Source organism: Leptonychotes weddellii, chromosome 7 (assembly GCF_054177405.1).
Source record: "Leptonychotes weddellii isolate Sample4059 chromosome 7, ASM5417740v2, whole genome shotgun sequence".
Lineage (NCBI taxonomy): Eukaryota > Metazoa > Chordata > Mammalia > Carnivora > Phocidae > Leptonychotes > Leptonychotes weddellii.
The window spans coordinates 108,720,814-108,743,373 of record NC_138375.1 but is presented as its reverse complement, the minus strand read 5'-3'; the positions used below and the strand labels follow the sequence as shown (position 1 = coordinate 108,743,373).

Here is a 22,560-nt window from a genome sequence, read left to right as displayed (position 1 = left end):
GGGGACTATACACTCCCAGGCCAGCAAATCTAAGGAAACCTGCCAAGAGCTGTGCTATCAGAACTCCTAACAAACACATGAACAGAAACCACATTCCTAGGTTTGGGACTGGATGACACACTAAGGGTGAGAAAGCAGAACCTTAATTACAATCCCAAAGGCCATTCAGATACCCCTTTTATTCATATCTTATTTTTTTTTCCCCAAAGATTTTATTTATTCATGAGAGAGAGAGAGTACAAGCAAGGGAAGGGGCAGAGGGAGAGGGAGACACAGGCTCCCCACCTGAGCAGGAAGCCCAACTTGGGGCTCGATCCCAGGGCCCCAAGATCATGACCTGAGCCAAAGGCAGACACTTAACCAACTGAGCCACCCAGGCGCCCCTATTCATATCTTATTTCTAAAACCTGAAGCTCAGAACAGACAACTAACCTTTCAAAGTTTCACAAATCAATTACAACTAAAACTCTGATTCCATAAACTCCAAGTAGATCCAAAGTCTAGTGAGGAATTTTAAACAAGGCACTTGAACTTTTCAAAGTTACTGTGGCTAATTTTCCTACAGAAACAATGCTGATGTACCCACTTGCCACCATCTTTGCAAGAGGGGCAAACAGTGCAATGTGATAAGGATGGATGAAGAGCCAGGCACTGAAGCTGCACCAATCTGTCCATACCACCCCACAACAGCGGTGGGCACTTACTGTCTGTCCAGGGGTGGAGAGCAGTCTGTGGTCAGGGAACAGGAGTAACAAAGGTGGCAGGCTAAAAAAGCAGCATGCCCAAGGTCCTCTTAGCCTTTACCAAGTTAGAGCAGGAAAGCCCACCTTATGAATGAACCAAGGCTTTCAAAGCAGCATCTTCTCGGGGTCCCTCCCCTGTATCTCTGACTATTCTTCACTTGGCTCCCTGCTTCTTCCTCTTACCCTCAGAGGGAGATGGTTCCCCAAGTTCTGCCCAAATGCCTTGCTATAGACTAAATATGTCTTCCCCACAATGCACATACTGAAACCCTATTCCCAAATCTGATGGTATGAGGAGGTGGGGCCTTTTGGAAGTAATCAGGATTAGATGAAGTCATGAAGGTAAAGCCCCCAGGACAGGATTAGTGCCCTTTCAAGAGTCAGTAGAGAGCTTTGTTCCTCTCTCATAGTCAGCCACAGAAAGATACAGTAAGAAGGCAACAGTCTGCAACCTGGAAGAGAACCCTCACCAGAACCTGACCATGCCAGGGGCACCCGGGTAGCTCAGTCAGTTGAGTGTCTGCCTTCGGCTCAGGTCATGATCTCAGGGTCCTGGAATCAGACCTGCATCAGGTTCTCAGCTCAGCAGTGAGTCTGCTTCTCCCTCTCCCTCTGTGATCTCTCTTTCTCAAATAAATAAAATCTTAAAAAAAAAAAAAAAAGAACTTGACCATGGTGGCACCCTGATCTCGAACTCAGCCTCCAGAACTGTGAGAAATAAATGTCTGGTTTGTTGTTGGTTTTAAAGATTTTATTTATTTATTTGAGGGGAGGGAGGAGCAGAGAGAAGAGGGAGAAGCAGACTCCGTGCTGAGCACAGAGCACAATGTGGGACTCGATCCCACAACCCTGAAATCATTACCGGAGATGAAATCAAGAGTTAGACAATTAACCAACTAAGCTACCCAGGAGCCCTAAATGTCTGTTCTTTTTAAGCCAGCCAGTCTACGGTACTTACAGCAGCCTAGACAGATTAAGACATCCCTTCTCTCTCCTTTAGCTTCAACAATAACTCTACGAAGGTGAAATTCATTTTTCTCCCTTGCCATCTCCACTCCTGCTTTTCCAGCCACCTGCTGAGCTTTATACCTCAATGCTGTGCTGACACCTTTGTCTTGGCCCTTCCCTCCCACCTGTTTCTTCACCTGAATTCCATATTTCTGGCACAGGGAAGAGAACTAACATTAACTGAATTCCAACACTTGCCAGGCACCCTACTCGGTGCTTTCCACGTTTCTGCAGCTTCTATGCTGCAGAATGAAAAAAATCAGTGTTCTATAGAGGGACCAGGAAGGTCAGCCAAAGGAGAGAAGGTGGGATGAGTCTGAAGTATGAGTAGTAAAAAGGGGAAGCTGCAAAAAAAATGTTTCAGGTCCAGGGACAGCCTGTGCCAAGGCCCTGTGGTGGGCAGGAGAGAAAGGCCAGTAGGACTACAGAATGCAAAGAAAGCACAGGAAGGATGCAAGAAGGTGACAGGGACATCTAAATAACTTTGTGTGGAGTAAATATGAATGCATGACCCTCATATTTAACATAATTTTTTTTTTAGCCAATAAAACTAACCAACCTTCAATGTTTAGCAGAACACCAAATATCATTTTAAAAAATACTTCTTTCCCATTTGAAAGAAATTTCCTCCCTAGGTGTGAGTGTCCTTTTAAAAAAAAAAAAAGATTAAAGTAAGCTCACCTGGCTAGAAATGGAAAAGCAATAAGGTTGGAACCCGACAAAACTCATGTTAACTGCATAAGTAATACAATACTTTTTATTCTTAATTAGAAGTTAGCCACCAGCCTGGGGAAACAGCTTGGGGATCACCCTGCACCGATAATACAAACAGAGGCTAGCAAATGGCTAAGGATTGTTGAGCACTGACTCAGGGTGTTACATGCATTATCGCTTAATTTTCCCAACACCTCATGAGGCGGGTACCAAAATCATTCCCATTTTACATATACGGAAACTGAAGCTCGGAGAGGTTAATAATTGGTCCAAGGTCACACAGGTGATGCATGGTAGAGCCAGGATCTGAACCAAGTCAGCGGGACTCCAGAGCCTGCACCCTTAACCACCACACTACTTTGCCTCACAAACTAGCTATCATATCAGCACTTCTGGAATCCTACTTATTTTTTTACCACCCCTGATGTAACGTATATTTGAGTTACTAAACGCTGACAATGCAAAAAAGATAAAATAATCTCTGAAGGAATGCAGTCAAACTTCTGGTGTCAGCTCCCTTCCTGTTCCAGATCTCCCTCAAAACACCCCAACTCTTCCTCCAATTTTAATAAAGAGAAGTTTTCCAGTTCACTGCAATACTTAATATCCTGAGAGAACAGGAATTAGAAACTGATGAATCTTCTCAGGCTACATTTCGGCCAAAGTCAACAGACGCCAAACCCCTCTTGTAGGCAGTCACTGTTTACAGTACCTCTAACCGGAAGGAAAGGGGGGGGTTCAGATTACTGGAAAGCTCTAGCCATGGTTTTCCCAACTCTTGACAAAGTTCTGAGTCTTGTCTGATGGACAATATTATACTTTCCCTATCAACAAATCCTTCCCCAAACTGTTGTGGAAGTAGCCAGAATACAAGGTAAATGATCAAAGCTTACCTATCTGTGGTGGATAAAATTGTCCACCTACTTGAGGCCTGGTCAGCCCTCCTGAGGATCAGCAGAGGTGACGAAGCCTGAAACTGGCTCACCTTGAGTTCTTCCTAAAACCCTCAAGACCCATCTAAGCAACTCAAGGCTTACGTAAAGAGTGTACTTTCGAACTGCCTTCCTGAATCACACTGTTATAGGGTGAACTGTATCCCCCTAAAATTCATAAGTTGAACCCCAATCCCCAGTACCTCAGAATATGACTGTATTTGGAGATGGGGCCCTTAAAGAGGTAATTAAGGTAAAATGAGGTCATGTGGGTGGGCCCTAATCCAATATAACTAGTGTCCTTATAAAAACAGACTAGGATTCAATGACAGAGGGAAAACCATGTGAAATCCTAAGAGAAGACAATCATCTACAAGCAAGGAAAGAAGCCCCAGAAGAAAGCAACCCTGAAGACACCTTAATCTCAGACATCTAACCTCGAGAACTAAGAGAAAATAAATTTCTGTTGTTTAAGCCACCCACTCTGTGGTACTCCGTTAGGGCTGCTCCAGCAAACTAAGACACACTAATACGCACACTGTTCAAGTTGCTCCAGACGCTGAATAATTGCCCCATCACTCGCAGGGTACAGGCCAGCTGGGTTTCCCCTCTGAAGCAGTGGCCCATTCAGCATGGCCATGGGGCATAAAAGTCACTATCAGACAGGCTACTGAGTACTTGAGCCCATGGAGACTTCTGCTACTAGGACAGGGCAAAACCTTAGCTTGTGTGGTTAATTACAGAGGTGATGCATTGAATTTCTCCTTTCAGAAATGAACAGAATTAAAATAGAGCCAAACCCCTTCACAGACAAGTGCCAAGGCCCAGCACCAATACCTCTGTTTTAGATCAACCATAGTATCATGGGCTTCTCCCGTAGGCAGCAGTAAAGATTGGTGTTAAAGAGCACACTGCAGGGTCAAGATTTCTGCCCAAACCTTTCTCATACTACAGAAGAAAGGGAAAGTGGGAGAGGGGAGCGGGAGAGAGGGAGAGGACAAAATGTCATCCAGGGACTGAGAATGTCAACTCATCATGGCAGCTAGGTGATGAGTAAGCTTGTTTCAGGGGGTCACCAGGGGTTTTTAGAGTCCTATGATCAGGTGAGGAGGCTCCAAGCCATCCAAGTTTCCTAGAGGCTGTGGGGTTTTAAGAATTACTTAAAGGCTAATGAATCGTTCAACACTACATCAAAAACTAATGATGTACTATATGTTGGCCATTTGAACATAATAAAAAAAAAGAATTACTTAAAGGCTAAGCAATAAGGAGGCAAAATTTCAGTTGGGTGCTGCTAAAGATAAAGCAGAAGTGGGCTCAAAGTCTGGTTCAACACTGGGCACCTGAACAACAGCGAGGAGTGAGCATTTATGAAGCAATTGCCAAGCCAGGCACTATGCTAATACTAATAAGCAGACTTCAAATACACTAGCTCACTGAAACCTCACAATAACCAGAGGCGGGAGAGCCATTATTACTCCCATTAAGCAGATGAAAAGGCCAGAAGCTCTGCAAAAGCATGCCTTCCTCCCGCACCCCACCCCCATGTTGTTAACTAGTACATTCCTAACCTAAAACAGTGACTGGCACATAGAAGGCAGACAATGTTTATTTGTTGAATAAATGAAACAGGTTATTTGTCAATGTCACAGAAGGAGCAGGCTCGGGATGTGAACCCTGGCTATTGGCACCAGCTTCTGCCCTGCCACACAGGATGGAGCAAACCCGCTAAGGAGTTCAGGAAACATGCCCTGGCACGTAGACAGCTTGGTCCACTGCACATTTCAGTGTCTGCACTTCTGCTCCTCATACTGGCGATGTTACTCTGCACCCAGAGTTCCGAGCAAAGTTAATCAAGGGGCCAGGGCCACCAATGCGTGGACAGAGGGGCAGGCAAAAATGTTCCCTTCCCTCCTACCTGTGACACTCCCTGTGGCCTCACACACATCAACTCATGTCATTATCTAGTGACTCACTTTAGTGCAGGAAGGGGAGATGGAGGGCAAATTACTGGAAGGGGGGAGATTTATTCCTCGGGCTCTCCAGGAATATGCTGGTCAAGCTGGTACAATGTACAAAAGAACTTCCCAAAGTGTGGCAAGCATACAACCTTGTGGTGTACAAAATCATTTTAGGTGGCACATAAATAAATATTAGAGTTGATATATTGATTTTTATGGCTACCTTCTATTTCGAGCAGATTATACGGTGCTTTATTTATGACCAAGTTATGAAATACCCTTTTAAAACAAAGAGTGTCCTTTCAAAAAGAATAAGTACTCCCATTTAAAGAAACATATTAGGTAAGCAATAGAATAGGTGTTACATCTATGTGGCAGAAATTCATGATGGAAGTACATGAGTGGGGACGCCTGGGTGGCTCAGTCAGTTAAGCGGCTACCTCTGGTCGTGATCCCAGGGTCACAGGGCCCGCTTCTCCCTCTCCCCCTGCCTGCTGCTCTCCCTGCTCGTGCTCTCTCCGTCAAATAAATAAATAAAATATTTTATAAAAAAAAAAGAAGAAAATTAAAGAAATACGTGAGTGACTAAAGATTGGGAAATATGGTTTCCTGGAACTTTCTTAAGTTCTCTGTGTCAAACACCCCCACCATCCCTGCAACTCACCCATCCACCCAACTAACTATGCCACAGCTCAAAAGAAAGAATTTATAGACACTAAATTCTAAATTTTCCATCAAAATTCCTTAATAAATGACTACACAATGAGGGAGAGACCTAAAGAGACAGCGATAAGAGATTAAGAGGGACCAAGAAAGAGTATGAACAGACACAAGATACAAAGGCATGTTCATTAATACGTGACGAAGTTAACAACAGGGCTTGACCCAGGGCTGAAGTCCTGCCCTCTGCCTGGAGAGAGCTGTAACACAGAGCTCCCTTTGATACTCCCCTAAATTCCACACTGATTCTTTTGGCTATTATTTTATGGCATGGTAGCTTAGCTCAGCCCTGTCCAAAGAACTTACCGTCTCTGGGACCTGTTCCAACAACAACACACAATGAGGCCTTCTCTCTCTGATAAAGCCAGGAACCCCTCCCTCCAAGATCTGCTACCCTGTTCCTCCCAAACAAAAGTAAAGTCCCATTTTGTAAAGAATTCAGCCAGCCAACTGCTGCCTTCTCCTCACCTTCCCTTTTTGGGACAATCAAGTTTCAGGTTGGCTATGGGTCCGAGGGTGAACTGAACTCCAAAGACAGAACCCAGGAGTCTGGTCAACTTTGGGGGACAGAAGAAAGCATTTATGGCCATAGAAGGAAAAGCTGAAAGGGAAGTAATGATACCACAACTTGTACCAATCCAATGTAAGCTCATGAGAGTAGGGACTTGTCTTATTCATGCTGTATTACAGAACCAAATGCAATCAATGCCTGGTGCTCAGTAGGTGCACAGTATCAGATACTGAATGGATAGAAGGATGAATAAATTAAAGAATGAATGCGTAAATGAATGGACAGCTCCAGCAGGGCTGGAAGGAGTAAGCGAAGAAGTATGACTCTAAGATTATGTTTCCCCATTTCAGCTTGAGAACTAGCAACTGTATAAACAGGGGACCCCAAAGGACTAATTTTCCCTTTTCATAGCCACCCCTGGTAGGTGGTAGATTAACAGCAGGACTTCTGGACCCCAAACCATCTGGGCTCATAAGAGAATGCAGAAAAATGAATGCTACCTTGACTTCCTCCAGCACATGTTCAGACAGCCCAACCTGTCTTGATCTCTAGCGTCTGGAACAAGAGAAGAGAAGAACAATTCTGGGAATGATAATGACTTGCACCAACTGACTCAACCTCTCCTGGAAAGCTCAAAGCCCTCCACATCCTGGCTTCTCTCGAGGGGCTTTTATTTACAGTCTATATTTTTTTTCCTTTCTTTTCCTCTTTGCTTATCTGAATCTTCTAACCATTCTACAATGAATACAGATAACTTGAGTAATAAAAATATCTAACAGACTGATAAAACATGCAAATAAGACCATTCAAAAAGGACACTGAGCGCACACTTTATTGAGATCCATTTTAACATGTCTACACTACAAAATTTAACACTGTCATTTCATACAATTGTATTCAACTATGTCCCTTGAAAAGTTGTAAATTTCTGAAAAAAGTCAAGGCTCATGACTTAAAAACAGAAGAGCCAGTCATACAGGCACTTATCTAAAAAATGGCCAACTAACTGATGGGCAAGTTGCCAGAGAATTAGACAAGTACAAGGACACAAGCTTAGTAAGTCATGTGCCAAATATGGATAAGATATATGTTCTGAGTTCATCTATGGTAAGAAAAGCTGCTCTGCAACTCTCTTCCAGTGCTAGAAATTTCCAGTAGTGCATAGGAAGGAGGCAGGGTACCCTCCACATTGATGAAAGAACTCTTCTTTCTTCGTGGGGCTGGTTGGTCCATCTTGGAGGTCAACCCTGGTCCCACACAAATGGACCATGCTGGATACAGCTCAACCACCAGCTAAGAGGGGTCTCTGTTTCTGCCCAGTCCTGGATCTGATTGTCAATGGTCAGTCTGTTCCACAAAGTGGTAAGAAGGAAATGAGCTGGGCTAGCAGTCAAAAGACCTGGTTTCTAGGTCTGATTCTAGCCAAATACTGCACAACTCAACCACTGCATGCCTTGGCGACTCTGTTTTACCAAAACTTAGTAACACCACCCATATTTCACTGTTTGCTGAGGATAAAACTAAGGTAAATGTTAAATTGGAGAGGAGCGGGGGGAAATGGAAGGGAAGAATAGGGAAGGGAGAATGTATTTCAGTACGAGTAAGCAAAATCTGATACTAGTTAGATGAATGGGATTTCACCACCTCAAACCATAGCCAAAGTTTAGCAAATACAAGAGATGCAACTGTTATTCAGGCCAATATTGTCCCAAAATACACTCTTAAATTTAAAAACAAAAGAGAAACGAAAAGAACCTTCGAATTTCTCATTTCCGATCTACCTTCTTCACTAGAAAATGGCAAAGCATTTAAAATATGGCCTGTGAGAACTGCGTGAAGATAACATACAAATAGCCCCCATTTCCCAAGGGCAGGTAAGGGGGGGGAGCCACCTGCACGAGACGCAGCAGAACCCTCTGGCCCACAGACGCCCATGAGCAGCAGGACTGGTGCTCACAGCCCATCCTCAGCCCCAGGAGCCAGGGGTTGCAACTCGGGTGTGAACTTGGAAGATTCTGGGGATGTATCAACAAAAGAGGTGAAGAGGTCAGCCAGGGCAAAGACTTCCCAAGGCTGAATCAATAGAATTGTCTGTACACAGAGGGGCAGCAAATAAAGCATGTTAGACACACCAGAGCTGTGTGGACAGCCTCAGGGAGGGCTTGCTAAGCACAGCCCACAGAATCCATCCTCGACTTCCTTTTCATATACAAGACCTCTGAGGGGAAGGTGAACCCAAAGTGCTGGGCCTCTGGAAATGAAATCCAGGGTAGAAAGTGCTGAACTGAGAAGCTTGGGTTTTTAAGAAAATAGGCTGAGTTTGAATCCCAGCTGTCCCCTTACTGGCAGTGAGGGGCAACTTAAGTGAACAAGTTACTAAACATTTCTGACCCTAAATTGCTTCACACAAAAATGGAATAACCGTATCTCTCTAACACAATTGTTGCTAGGGTCAGATTACATCAGCCTGAAAGCACTTGGCCCAGTGTTCGGCTCAATGCACTTCACTCTTATTAATGTCATGCATGGCATCATCACTATTGTTACTACTAATTGGGGAAATGGTTATGTGTACTTCAAGATCATATTACAGAAAAATTCCACTCCCTAAACCCCAAGCTAGAGAATGGGCACTGTGGAGCAGGACTGAGGGTTCCCTCCACCCTCAGGACCAGGTGCTGTCCTGCCCCACACTTCTTACCACAGTACTGTGTGCAGAGCCTCAGGCCTCTGCACAGCATCCAAAGGAAACAACCACTTACCTTGAACAGAATCAACTGTTGGTTAGCCCAAACATATATAAGAAATCCAACCTGAGCTTGGTTCTGGCTTCCTCACACTACCAAAGTGATTGAAAATGGCAAGTGCCCATTGACTGCATATATTTACAGTCAGATGTCTAAATAACAGGGTTGCTTGCTTGTGAGGGTCTTCTCTTGATTTTTACTAACCTTTTAGGTTGGTCTCATCCAGGCCTCACTGTAGTTGCCTACCCTCCACAATTATAGAAGATAACCAGGAAGGAGGCAAAATACAAAGGCCACCATGGATTCCAACAGCCTCCTTCCCAAAACTTTCTCTGGAGCAGTGGCTCCCAGATTTGGGGATCTAAACAACCAACTTAAACTAAACACAAACACAGACACACAGAGACACAGACACACACAAGCATTTGTTTGCCAATATTTTATTCTGGCAAGCACAATCATTCAAAAAATGTATTTCATGGGGCACCTGGGTGGCTCAGTCAGTTGAGCGGCCAACTCCTAATTTCGGCTCAGGTCATGATCTTGAGGTCATGGGATTCGAGCCCCACACGGGGCTCCATGCCTAGCGGAGGAGTCTGCTTGAGGATTCTCTCTCCCTCTCCCCCTCCCTGCCACTTGCACACTCTCTTCTTTCAAATAAATGAATAAATCTTTTTTAAAAAATGTATTTCCCTATCACTTAATATAAAAAAACAATGTCTTACCTATTCCAAAATAGTAAGAAAGATACACTCTCAGAATAAGACACAGACCTCTGCTTTAGATATATTTAGCTTTATGAAAAACTCATTACTTATACTGTCTATATTTTTCTCAGCAGAAACTGGGACTCAGCATTTGAAAACTGATGCTCTAGAAGGAGGCATCACTACTTTCCTGTTAAGGACTATCAGTGTTGGAAAATTATGAAACGGTATTCCAGTGTCTGTGTCCATGAACAACAATGGGAAGAGAAGCCTTTTGCCCACACTGCCAAGTAAAAAAGAGAAACAGCATTAGCCTTCATGGACATCAGTATCTCTATGGCTAACTCCAGCTGCCCTTCTTCACTCTCACAGTTGAAAATCTGCCTAGCTCTCCTTTCTGGGTTCTGGTACTTTAACTCCAGGTCACCACTGCCTAACTAACTAAACCAAACCTCATTTCTATTTTTAAGCCTTTATATAAAGCCATTTTTCACTCTCCTTTCTCAAATAGCTGCTCAAATTAAACATAAATTTGCCAAATGACCCCACAATTTCACTCCAATTTACCTAAGAGAAATGAAAATACACATCCACACAAAAACTTAAGAATATTCATAGTATCGATGTACATAACAGCCAAAGAGTAGAAATGACCCAAATATCTTTTAATTGGTGAATAGAAACACAAAATGTAGTATATCTATACAATGGAATACCACTCAGCAACAGAAAAGAAGGAACTAGTAACACATGCTACAACATGGATGAACCTAAAAATATTAGGCTAAGTGAAAGAAGCCAGACACAGAAGTCCACGTATTGCATGATTCCATTTCTATGAAATGCCCAGAAATGGCCAGCATACAGAAAATAGATCAGTAGTTGCCAAGGGGTGAGAGGAGGATTCACTACAAACAGGCAGGAACAAAATTTTTCGTAATAAAAAGCGGAGGAAAAAAAGCCTGCTAAAAATTATGCTTAATATAATGCTTGGCAGAATTTCGTGAGCTTCTATTCAGTGAGTGAGCTACTGAGTGAGTGGGTGAGTAAACAAGTGAAGAAATGAAAACTAATTTCCCAGAATCCTCTCTGATAAGCCTTAACTAGGTCCACGTATCTCATTCACCCGAGTGAGCCTTAGTAAGTCATGTGTAATACACATGTCACATGTTATAATGGTGAATTGAGTTGCGTGTGTGTGTGTATGTACATATGTATACCACCTAATTCTCTGGACTACGTTGAACCCCATATGCAATTGTCATTTTTGTAGGTCAAAAAGAATTGGTCACATATTGGTAATTTCATGTGATTCAACCTATACATGCAATTTTTGATGCAAGAGACAAGAGAGAACAGAGGCTTTTAAGTCAGACCAACCTGTGTGTGGCTCCAGGATCCAATCCATTATTTTAAGCTTCAATTTCCTAATGTGGAAAATGGGGATAATCATAAGATCTTGCTCATGGAGCTGCTGTGAGGATTACTGTAACAATGCATGTAAAGCACCTACCAGTGTTGAAGGAAAGTCACAAAGGAAGTGCTCACTAAACTATTGCAATTATTGATACATGCTAATCTTATCTCTCCATGAAACTATACATTCCTCAGTTATCAAGGAGCAGGATTTTCATTTCTTTGGTATTCATGTGTTCCCTAGACCTGCACACAAGGGATGCTCATTGTTGGAGTCCTGCACAAGTAAGGCTTCCAAAAGGCTGCTGAAGCCTGAGAACACAGTGCCCACCCGTGGAGCCCCAAGGTGAAAAGTGAACATCTTGGCCAGACATTTGCAATTCCATTCCCAACATCCTCCTCAGCACAACCTCAGCAATACTATGTAGAGGAAGTGCCATCAGAGAGGTTTCCTTCTGCTTATTTCTCAATAAAGATTTTTGGCTGCTATGCATCAGTGTTTTAGTGCATGATGTGGCTACTCACAAAAGGCCAGGTTTCTCCAAGCAACAACAAAGCATGGGGCTACGGGAGAAATGCAAATAAAATCATATCCCTACATCCTATTAGAAATTCTTGTCTCATCTGTAGTTATCATAAAGGTAGCCAAAAGATTCCAAAAAGGAAACAATGGGATTATACTAGGGTTGCCAGAATTCACAAATAAAAATATAAGACAACCAGCCGAAGTTAAGGTAACCAACAAATATCTGGGGACTGATTTACACTAACAAATTTTTGTTCTTTATCTGAAATTCAAATTTAACTGGGCATCCTATATTTTATCTGGTACCTCTAGGTTAAATTGGTACCACAGATAACTATTTTATTTCCCTAACATAGGACATGCATTTTCAATTCAATTGACTATTCTTTAACCACACATCTACACACACACACACACACACCCACCACCACCACCACCACTCCCCCGCCACATAGGCCAGAAAGATAAGGTCCCCAAATTCAATGACTCTGTGTCTGAAGCTGGTTTAAGGGTCTACACTGGCTACCGTTTACTGAGGGTGTGCCAGCTAAGCATTTTACGTGCTCTATTAGCTCACTGAATCCTCAAATCAGCCTTACAAAGTAGGCCATGTATTATTATCTCTATCTTACAGGTGAGGGACTGAGGCTTAGAGAAGGAAAAGTCAAACTCAAGTTTAGGTCTCCCAATTTGAACCAAAAAGTAGTCTAGGAGCCTTTTCACCTGTCCCAGACTCAGCCTACTGTCTCCTCAGATGTCCCTGAGCTAATTCCAAATTTCCAGTGCCTTGGCATGTGAATTACATCTCAACAAAGCAATCAAGATATGTTTTTCCAATACCTACTTCTCATTAATAAAACTGAGAAACTTCAATCCACAAAGCACTCTAAACCCCTTCAGTTAACGATGAAAATTGCTTTTTCTCTCTTCCATCCTGCTCCAGACCTCAGCAATTTCACTTCTCAGGAGACTTTCTACTAAAACTGAGGACAGAAAAAACAAAAGGTGACAAAACTTTAAATGTGTTAAATCCTGCTATTTGGCTACAGCTCTATTAAAGGATGCTCTGAAAATGAGACTAGGAGAATCAAATGAAATCTGAAAAATGGCAACTTCAACACGTTCACATATATCCTTCTTGAGCAGTGATAATGGGACTGAGCTACAAGTGACAAAACTGTAGTCATTTCTGCACAGAAAGAAAATTCCCTGGACATTTGTTGTGAACAAATTCCTCATTCCTATAGAAGATAACACAAAACAGTTTTTCTCAATGCTCATCACCTCTGGAGCTGCCAGGGATTTAAGAAGGAACAGACCCTCTTTGATGTCCATTTTTTCAGTCCAGTTTTATCCACTTCCCACAAGGTGACTGAATCTAACCCACATACACTCTTGTCTGAGCAGACAGAAGGCAAATGCTTATGTGGACACTCTTACCAATGGCTGGCATTACAGATGAATAGGAATGGCATGGATTGAATTCATTTAAAAAAAAAAGAGAGAGAGAGGTTGGAACACTCTAACTACAAGAGTTCACGACAAGGCATTTTTATCCCTCTTCCCTGTAAGGAAAACAGTTGGATATGGTGACATTCTTTAAACAAAAGAGTAGCCAAAAGCAGGGGGACATCTTTATCGTATTTGCCTTTGGAAGGCAATATATCTCCTTGGTAACAGTTCTAAAAAAGAAAAGGGGGGGGGACCCTGTACTGAATCTTACACCTTAACCGGCAGCCTAGAAAATATGCCTATGATTCAAGCAAGGTACACATTCCTTTTTCTCAAAGGGATGCTTACGTTTTTTGTTTTCTTTTTGTTGGTTTAAACAAAAAGGGGTATCTAATACCTTTCCAAATGGATCTCATGGGTTTCTTCACCTATAAAATGGAGATGGTGCCAACAGCAATACTATCACTACCTTATAAGGCTATTTTGAGGATTCAATGAGAGTGTATACAGGATTTACAGAAGGTCTAGCACATAGGGTGTCATCAGCAGATATTAATTATGACCATCACTATTCCCCAGGGCAGCACTAGAAGCACTGATAAAACTTCAAGATGACAGGAGGTAGAACTGGATGGTGTGTAAAACACAATTCAAAAGGTTTCTATGGAAATTCCACAGCTCAAGACCAAAGAAAAGAATCAAAGCTATGTCCTGAAAACTATTTTTTTTTAAAGATTTTATTTATTTATTTGTGAGAGAGAATGAGATAGAGAGAGCATGAGAGGGGGGAGGGCCAGAGGGAGAAGCAGACTCCCTGCCGAGCAGGGAGCCCGATGCGGCACTCGATCCCGGGACTCCAGGATCATGACCTGAGCCGAAGGCAGTCGCTTAACCAACTGAGCCACCCAGGCGCCCCCTGAAAACTATTTTTAAAAGAAAGAAAAAGCAATCAGCCCTGTGCTTTAACCAACTAAACCACAGAGCCACTCATCTTGCAATCAAAGATGCCTCACACAGAAAGCAGCACCTACAGTGTGCTGATGATTGAATCCTACACACAAACACACACTCTCTGCCCAGAGCCTCATCAGAGACCCAGTGTTCCTCCTCAGAGAGGATCGGAGCCATATGAGATGGAGGTCTGGACACTTGCTTAGACTGGAACAAGAAATGAACCCACATCATTTCCATCTCTCTCTACCATGGCCCCCACTTTCCTCCCACCCTGATGCTAAGACCCCTCAGAGCTTGCAAAGAGACACCATACAACTAGGAAGTTCAAAGCACATGAGAACACAATGCCAGGCTCCTGAGGAGAGTCATGGAAAGTCAGGAAATTACCAAGCTAACACCACAAGCAGGCCTAGTAATGAAGCACAAATAATGGGATTAGAAAAGAAAAAGAGCTTGGCCTTCTGACGGCAGTTTAACGGAAGAGAAGCCCAAAATAAAGAGAGAGGGAGGGAGGGAGGGAGGGAGGGAGGGAGAAAAGGAGGGAAGGGACTCCAATGAGTCACAGAGAACAGACGTGAATAAGCCGTGCAGCCTCCCCAGCTCTGCATGCACCCCAACCTTTAAGTTAGGATGAATGTATTCATCCTTCATCCATTTAGTCTGGATTTTCTGTAGTTATTTATTCTGTACTCATTGCTCTCTGGATCATTGTAGCAAACAATGGGAAGATAAGTATGGCCCCTCTCAGAGCTCACATTCAAGGATAATAGGAAGATAACAAGGTACCACCTTGAGATTTGCCCCAGTGGACCAAGCCATTTTGTTTAACACTGTACATGCCACAGCTCAAGCCAGTGAATTCAAGCAAGGGAATAAGCAGCTGTGAAGCCAATTACAAATGTGCTCCTGTGGCTCATGTCACTCCCTACAGTGCAAGGAACAGATCCTGCTAAGGATTTCACAGGCACAAACACCCTCAGCCTCAAAGAATCACTGCCAGGACTGCTGAAAGATGGGGGAAGGTGTGCCTGCCCAATATATTATAAATTAAGACCTTTCTCCTGTGACCACGTGTGGAGTGGCTATTACGTGCCAGTCACCACACAGACAACTTAGGATATAGCCACAGGCCCATCAAGATCAGAATCTAAATGGACCTTATAGTCTAAGTTGTAATAAGTTATAAGAAGACTCCAAAATGCAGAGGACAAATCTCCAAAGTGGGAGTGGGAGCAGGGGGAGGACCATTAAAAGATGCCTCTAAAAAACCCACAGATGTTACTTCTGACAGTAGTCACTGCTAAAAGAGTGACACAGCAGGAAAGGTGACCAAACTAGTGAGGGATTTTCTGCCAAACATATTCAGGGCATCTCTTCAATGCATTCCAGTTTGGGAAGAAAAGCATAACCTAAACAGGGCTGTTCACATACCCAGGAAGCTGTCAAAGGCTGCTAGGCTTCGAGAAGCAAATGCACACCAGCAATGGCCTGGTGCATGAAGAAGCCTGGGTTGTAATCAGACCTGGGTTTCTTTTCTCTTACAGCCCTGAACTAGGCAATTTCTTCCTTTGGGGTTTAGTTTCTGCTTTTATAAAACTGCAAGAACAAGAGAAAAAGGAGAAGCATGGGGGTAGGGAGAGGGACATATGACCATTCACCGAGCGTGTACACATAAGCAGCAGCCTCCAAACCCAGCTTTAGATGACATGAGTCGTTCCTGGCGGAAACTCTTTGCTCATCCCCTTCCTCCTACACACCATCAAGTACACTTTCACCATCACCACCCTTCCAAGCAGAGTAGTTTCTGAAAGGCACCTCTTGTGCAATCTACAACTTCCTAAAATGATGCACAATGTTCCACTTGAGGGAACAATTAGAAAACAATATCCAGCAATGCACCAACCAAACCCCCTATTTCCTTGATGCTGGCCCCAGCTATGTGCCAGAATGGCCTGGCAATGGCCCAAGAGGCAACAGCAAAAGGTCCCTACACTGGGAAGCCAGGGTCAGCTTCCAGAGGAAATAACACTTGAACTGAGATTGGATGGAGGAATAGCAAGTGGAAGGAAGGTGGAGGAGGGTTGCATCAGAGGGAATTATGTGTGCCAAAGTTCAGGGTGGGAGGCACGATGGCTGGAAAAAGGGGGCAAAAAAAGAGGCCTGATGGCTGAAAAATGCAAAGATGGTATGAGATGAGGCTGGAAAGGCAAATGGGCAGGACCATTATATACGAGTACAATGGGGAGCCAGGAGGGGTTCGAAGCAGTAAGGCGGTAAAATCAGATTTTCATTTTGAAAAGACCATTCTGGCTACAGAGGTATCTGAGATGCCAAGAAAGAAAAAGGCTGGGCAGAGTGGAAAGGAAGAAGGGAAATCCAGGTCTAGCACATGCAACTCAGCAGCATCAGTATCAACTGGGAGCTTGTAAAATATGTAATCTCAAGCCCCACCTAAGAATTTGCCTTTTAACGAGGTCCCCAGGCAATCTGGATGCATATTAAAGTCTGCAAAGCACATCCAATGCAGAGTAGTAAGCAGTCACTGGGGATCAGCTATTATACCACTGAAGTCTTTCATTTCCAAACCTAGCTTTAAACACAATCTTTAACGAAGCTGCAAAACCCAAATACCTGCCTTAAAGTTTAAATAACAGAATCACAAATGAGGTTATGAAAGCACTCATCCTAAACTAACTAGGGGAGGAATCACTATCTTCCTACTCCTTGATCTTGCTAAATCTAGACATATAGCAACCACACAGGGTGAGCACGGCTATGATAGAAAGAAGCAACCTGTATCCACCCCCAAAAGTAGCCCATTATCTCCTAAACAGAATCCAAGTCTCTGCCAAAGCTTCCAGAAGCATCCATGAGTCAGTCACCTTTGACGGACTGCCTCTCAACACTCAACACAACATTCACCTTGCTACCTGCTTGAAAAAATGAACGAAGCCACTTACAGCATTCATGAGTCTTGCAGACCACCACTCTATCTAATTATAAAAACACTTATTGGCTCAATACTGCTTTTCTGTGACGCCTAAAATAAGTTCCTTAATCACTATGCGTCCCAGCTTTTTCCCATGTACAAAACAGGAACCCTAGCATTTATCCCTACCCACTCCCCACCAAGTATTCTTTAGGGATTAGGGAAATAATGTTTTCAATGCTGATAGAGGTGTATCTATGTTGTTTAGTTCATACAATTTTTACTATGTCACCGTGCTGCTCAAAAAATTCACAGTGGCTTCCCAGTACCCAGGGAAGGAAGACAGACTCTTCACTGTGGCACCCAAGCCTTCCGCAATCTAATCCCAAAAACCCTAGCATTTTTATTGCAGAGCTGCTCCAGCCAGACTAGGGTTCCTGAGCAAACTCCGCCCTTTCCTGTATCCACACTTTAGCTAGTTAGATTCCCAGTGAAACTGGAACCCTGCTGCTAATCCATCCAGACCCACTATGTGTTGAGACCTAAAGTATAAGTAGGCAGTGGCCAAACAAAGGGGTACAGGGAAGGCACCAAGCACACCATGTGGAAGGAACAGAAATATTCAGTGGACTGAAGCTGGGAAACCCATCATTCATTCAAGAAACGGAAACAAATCAGAAGGACTGAAACACAGTGCCTAGACACAGAGGCAGTGTGAAGCTGGAGGAATCAGGCAGCATCAGAGTATGCAGGGCTCAGAAACCCCTATCTAGACATTAAGACTTTATCTTAAAAGGGCTGATGGAAAGGTGCTTGAAAGCAACCATACTAGAATACTTGAGAACTGTTTTAGGGAAGGCAGAGGGTACCTCTGAAAACTTTTCTGAAACTCTCTTTCAATCCACTTTGCCCACCAATGAAATTCAAACTTTTTAGGAAATATCTGTGGCAATTTTAATAGCAGTACATCGTTTCCTTTAACCAGAGATTATAATCACAGAACTACAGACCTAGTAGGAACTTTAGCAATCATTTACTCTAACCCCTTATTTTAAAGATAAGAAAACTACAGTGCTCAGAGATTAAATGATTTGCTCAAAGACAGAAGCAATTTGTGGCAGAGTCAATATTCAAACCCAAGTTCTTTTAGGCCAGAAAGAAGAGGATGTAGTAAATATTCTGACATAGGAATCAAAGCATTCATTCATTCATTCGATGAATATTTATTTATGTACCAGATGACATTCTAAGCACTAGGAATACAGAAGTGAGCAAAGGCAAATACCTTGCTCTTGTCGAGTTTTTATTCTAGCAAGGAAAGATAGACAAAAAGAAACCATGATAAACAGATTATATAGTATGTTAGAATGAGAAAAGTACTACAGATAAAACTAGAACAAAAAACTGGGATGGGAGAAGCGCTGTCAGGGGGAGGCCACTGAGAAAGTGACAACAGAGCAAAGACCTGAACAAGGTACTTGCTTGCAGGAAAAAATGCATCTGAGAAGTGATGTGGTTTCTATCCATTCCATCATAATTTACCTGTACAAACTATAGGCAGCAGGGCAGAGATTCAGGGGAGAAATTTAGTCCTTTTCCAAATCTTTCAATCTATCCACCAAGTTCAACAAACAAAAATCCACAATTCTAACATTATTTTTCTGATAAAGCAGGAAAAAACAATTCTCCTTCTGCCTTTAATAAGAGGCCTTGATAGGCTGAAAAACTGGAATGTAGTAAAAAAGTGGACATGAAGGGAATTTCAGGCTGGAAGCAGAACAAATACATATTTTGCATTTTGATAATGAACCAAGCCAATTTATTTCAGTTACTGCCAAATATGGATTAAAATGTGGGTCACTTCCTGAACACACCAGAAATGAAACTGAGATTGGCATCAAGTTCCCAAAACCTGATGAAGATTTGCCCAAAACAGAGAAAAAGAAGGCATCAAAAGAGGAAGAACAATGGAAATTACAAAGACTCTTAAAGCTCAGCCCCATTTCCCCAAGAAGAATATGCTCTGCAGTGGTAAAGGGTCAACATCATGATTCCAAAGAGCCAGTACTTTCTCAGTAATCCTTACAATAACCCCATGAGGTGAGTACATTGATCGGACTCACTCCATAGAAGAGAAAATTGGGACAAGTGAGTTTCTGAGAGGTTAAAATGCCCAGAGTTCACAAGCCATCCAGACAAGACTGGAACCCAGGACTATGTGATTCTATAACCTACCCTGGGGCTCAGCTAACTGTGGTCCTTGGCTTGTTTTTGTATGACCTATGAGCTAAGAATGTTTTTTACATTATTAACAGGTTGTAAAAACACAGGCAAAAAAGAAGCATCTGCAACACAGACCCTAAGTGGCCTCCAAAACCTAAAATATTTACTGTCTGGCCCTTTACAGAAGTTTGCCAACCCCTGTAGTCTAATCCGGCAGATGGGCAGATTCAAAATAAGGTCTACTGGAAGTAGTTTCACAAACCCTTAGTATCATAAGGTGATACAGTCAGGCTCTGGAAGACAGAGAACTAGCTCTCATACTGGCCGGGCTGTAAGACAAGCAATCGTCGGCTAGGGAATCACAGATCTGTTGCATTATTTAATAGTTCTCATATAGCATTCTGCATTTATTTTTTATTATTTGTCCCAGCAGGGGTGGTCCCATCTCACCCTGACACCCACCTGATGCCCCATCCCCTGCTCACTAGGCACCTGACTCCCAAACACTATTCTCAGACTGCCCACAGTCTGCCCAATCCTGGTGAGCCCCAAGGCTTCGAAACTCTCTTTTGTCCCTCTCCAAATCTGAAATTCCAGGGTAACTTTATTAAAACATACTCTGAAAAAAAAAAAAAAAAAAGGGAAAGAAAAGAAAAAAACCCTGATAGCCCACATTAACTTATCCAAATGTGGAGGAAGAACCATGAGACATTTGGGAGGCAGAGCCCTTTCTCTTCCCTGGATGACCCTGTTCAATTTGCTTAGGCCAGTGTGGAAGAATTTTGTTGCCTTGGCCGCCTGGCAGCTATCCCCCCTTCTTCTGTATTTATAGCATCCTAATATTCCTCTGGGAAAGCATCCCTCCTTGACTTTCAGAACATTTATTTCATATGTTGTTGACTCCACTCTGGGTTCAGGCCAGGCGAGCTTCAAGGATTATCTCAAGGACGAGCATGTGACTCAACAAGAAGCCAATGAGAACCATGCTCGGGGCTTCAGTTCAAACTCTTGGCCGCAAGTCATCCTGCCAACTCGAGGAAAGAGGCCATCTGAGAATGGCACCAGCCTAAAGGAAAGCAGAGTCGAAAGATGTGGGGAGACCAGGGCCCTACAGACATTGGGTGAGCCACGGGACTCAGGCCAGTCTGAAGTCAGAACCTCCTTGGGCTTTCCAGCTACATATCAAAATAAATTCCCTTTCTGCTTAAGCAGCTAGGATTGGGTCTTCCCTCCTTCATGTCAAAAAGCGGCCTGTCTGGCACAGAGTGGAGGCACCGTGTCTACAAATGTACCTTACTAAAACCAACTAAAAGGATGGCATTAAGATAAGCTGCATTCATGGTTGGTGGAGTGCCTCATCAAGACTCAGTGCCCATGCTGACGCCAAATGGAGTTTACCTCTCTTCCCCCCAAGTGATCAGGGAACGTGGGGCTCTCTGACAGATGCCAGAGCCTTCTACTGTAACACTGAGTTATCTGATTAGAGCTACACTGGTGAGAATTAAACAGGTAAAACTCTCACAATCAGTATTTCCAATTAGTACACTTTTTCTATTCCCACCCAAAACTAGTAAGCCTCAAGCCCCCTAAGTGAAGAGACGACAGAGGAAAAAAGGCAAAGGGGGATTTACAGTCAGTGGAGGAGTTCCCTTGCTTCTATTATGTCCAGGGTTGCTTGGCAACTGGTCTCAGCCTGGTCATTCCAGTGGACAAGCAGAGGAACAAAAGTCAGACCTCCAGGTCATGCAGCATGTCCTGTTTATGGCCCGGTGACTCAAGGGCAGGGGTGGGCTCGTGCTGTTCTACAAAGCTGGCAGCAGACAGCTACTGAGCACCTGCTGTCTTCAGGGGCTCTCCCATGGGCTTCTGCCTCTCCCACACTGGTCAAAGTTTCTTTAACTTCTGCCCTCAGTGAACGTAAGCTGTGGATGTTCCACCAAAACAGATTAAAAATACTCTCAAAAACAGCTTGATAGGAAAACAGAGTAAAGGTTCTGACACAGAAAGAACTTTCATTCTATTATTTCTTTAAAAAGTAGAAACTACCAAGGAGTGAAAGGCAGGTGTCCAGTCAGGAAAACACAGGCCAGCTGGTGTTTTAGGTAGAGGATTTTCTTGAATCCTCCATGACCCTTCTCAGTCCACTGCCACCTCCAAGGATTCCGGCAATGAAAGCACAGCCACAGTGCTGTCTGCCTCTAGCTCATGAGAAGTCCGCAGGGATGGAGATTTCTGCATTTGGCAACACAGTTTAGTAGTAACTGTGGTACCAGACCCTAAATGGCCTGTGCACAGCAGGAGAAGGAGGAAGGGATGTGGGTCAATGAGTCTCTAGTGCTTGCATGTTGCCAAACAGGTCATCTGCGTGTACAAAGACAGACGTGATGCTGTTCCTTCTCGCTCTCTGCCCACTCCTAAATTAAACATCTAAGAATGACTGGCTTTCGGGAGAAAACAGCCTGAGACACGGACAAGAGACTGACTTTCAGGCTTAAATTCTATCTAGCAAGACTCCAGTCCTAAAAGTTAAGACACTGTATGGAAAGCATTGTCTTTTGTTGGCTGAATTCCTGTTAAGAACCATTTATCCACATGGAACTATCCAAATAAACTGATATTAAATCTTATAAAAAGTCACTACAGTGTTTCAGAAAAACCTTCTACAGAAATTATGCCTCGAATTCTTAATCGCAGGAAACAAACTGAGTGTTGTTGGAGTGGGGGGTGGGGTGGGAGGGATGGGGTGACTAGGTGATAGACACTGGGGAGGGTATGTGCTCTGGTAAGCGCTGTGAATTGTGCAAGACTGTTGAATCTTAGATCTGTACCTCTGAAACAAATAATGCAATATATGTTAAGAAAAAAAAGAAGAAGAAGAAGATAGCAGGAGGGGAAGAATGAAGCGGGGGAAATCGGGAGGGGTAGACGAACCATGAGAGACGATGGACTCTGAAAAACAAACTGAGGGTTCTAGAGGGGAGGGGGTGGGAGGATGGGTTAGCCTGGTGGTGGGTATT

The 22,560-nt window shown here is 43.4% G+C and overlaps 1 protein-coding gene and 1 long non-coding RNA gene across 4 annotated transcripts in view; both read right to left on the bottom strand.

Annotated features, from left to right (window-relative positions):
- Positions 1-22,560, bottom strand: part of LOC145722726 (rho GTPase-activating protein 26-like) — a 115,372-nt gene that overhangs the window by 65,194 nt on the left and 27,618 nt on the right. The window contains exon 1 of one of the 3 annotated variants that reach the window (XR_014147205.1): positions 7,090-14,210. The exons of the other annotated variants lie outside the window; for them this stretch is intronic. The gene's annotated coding sequence lies outside the window, so the exon portion shown is untranslated. Of the gene's footprint in view, positions 1-7,089; positions 14,211-22,560 lie in introns of those variants that run through there. 3 annotated transcript variants of the gene reach the window in all.
- Positions 17,483-22,560, bottom strand: part of LOC145722729 (uncharacterized) — a 5,862-nt gene continuing 784 nt past the window's right edge. The window contains exon 2 of the long non-coding RNA XR_014147215.1: positions 17,483-22,218. This is a non-coding gene — a long non-coding RNA (uncharacterized LOC145722729). The remainder of the gene's footprint in view (positions 22,219-22,560) is intronic.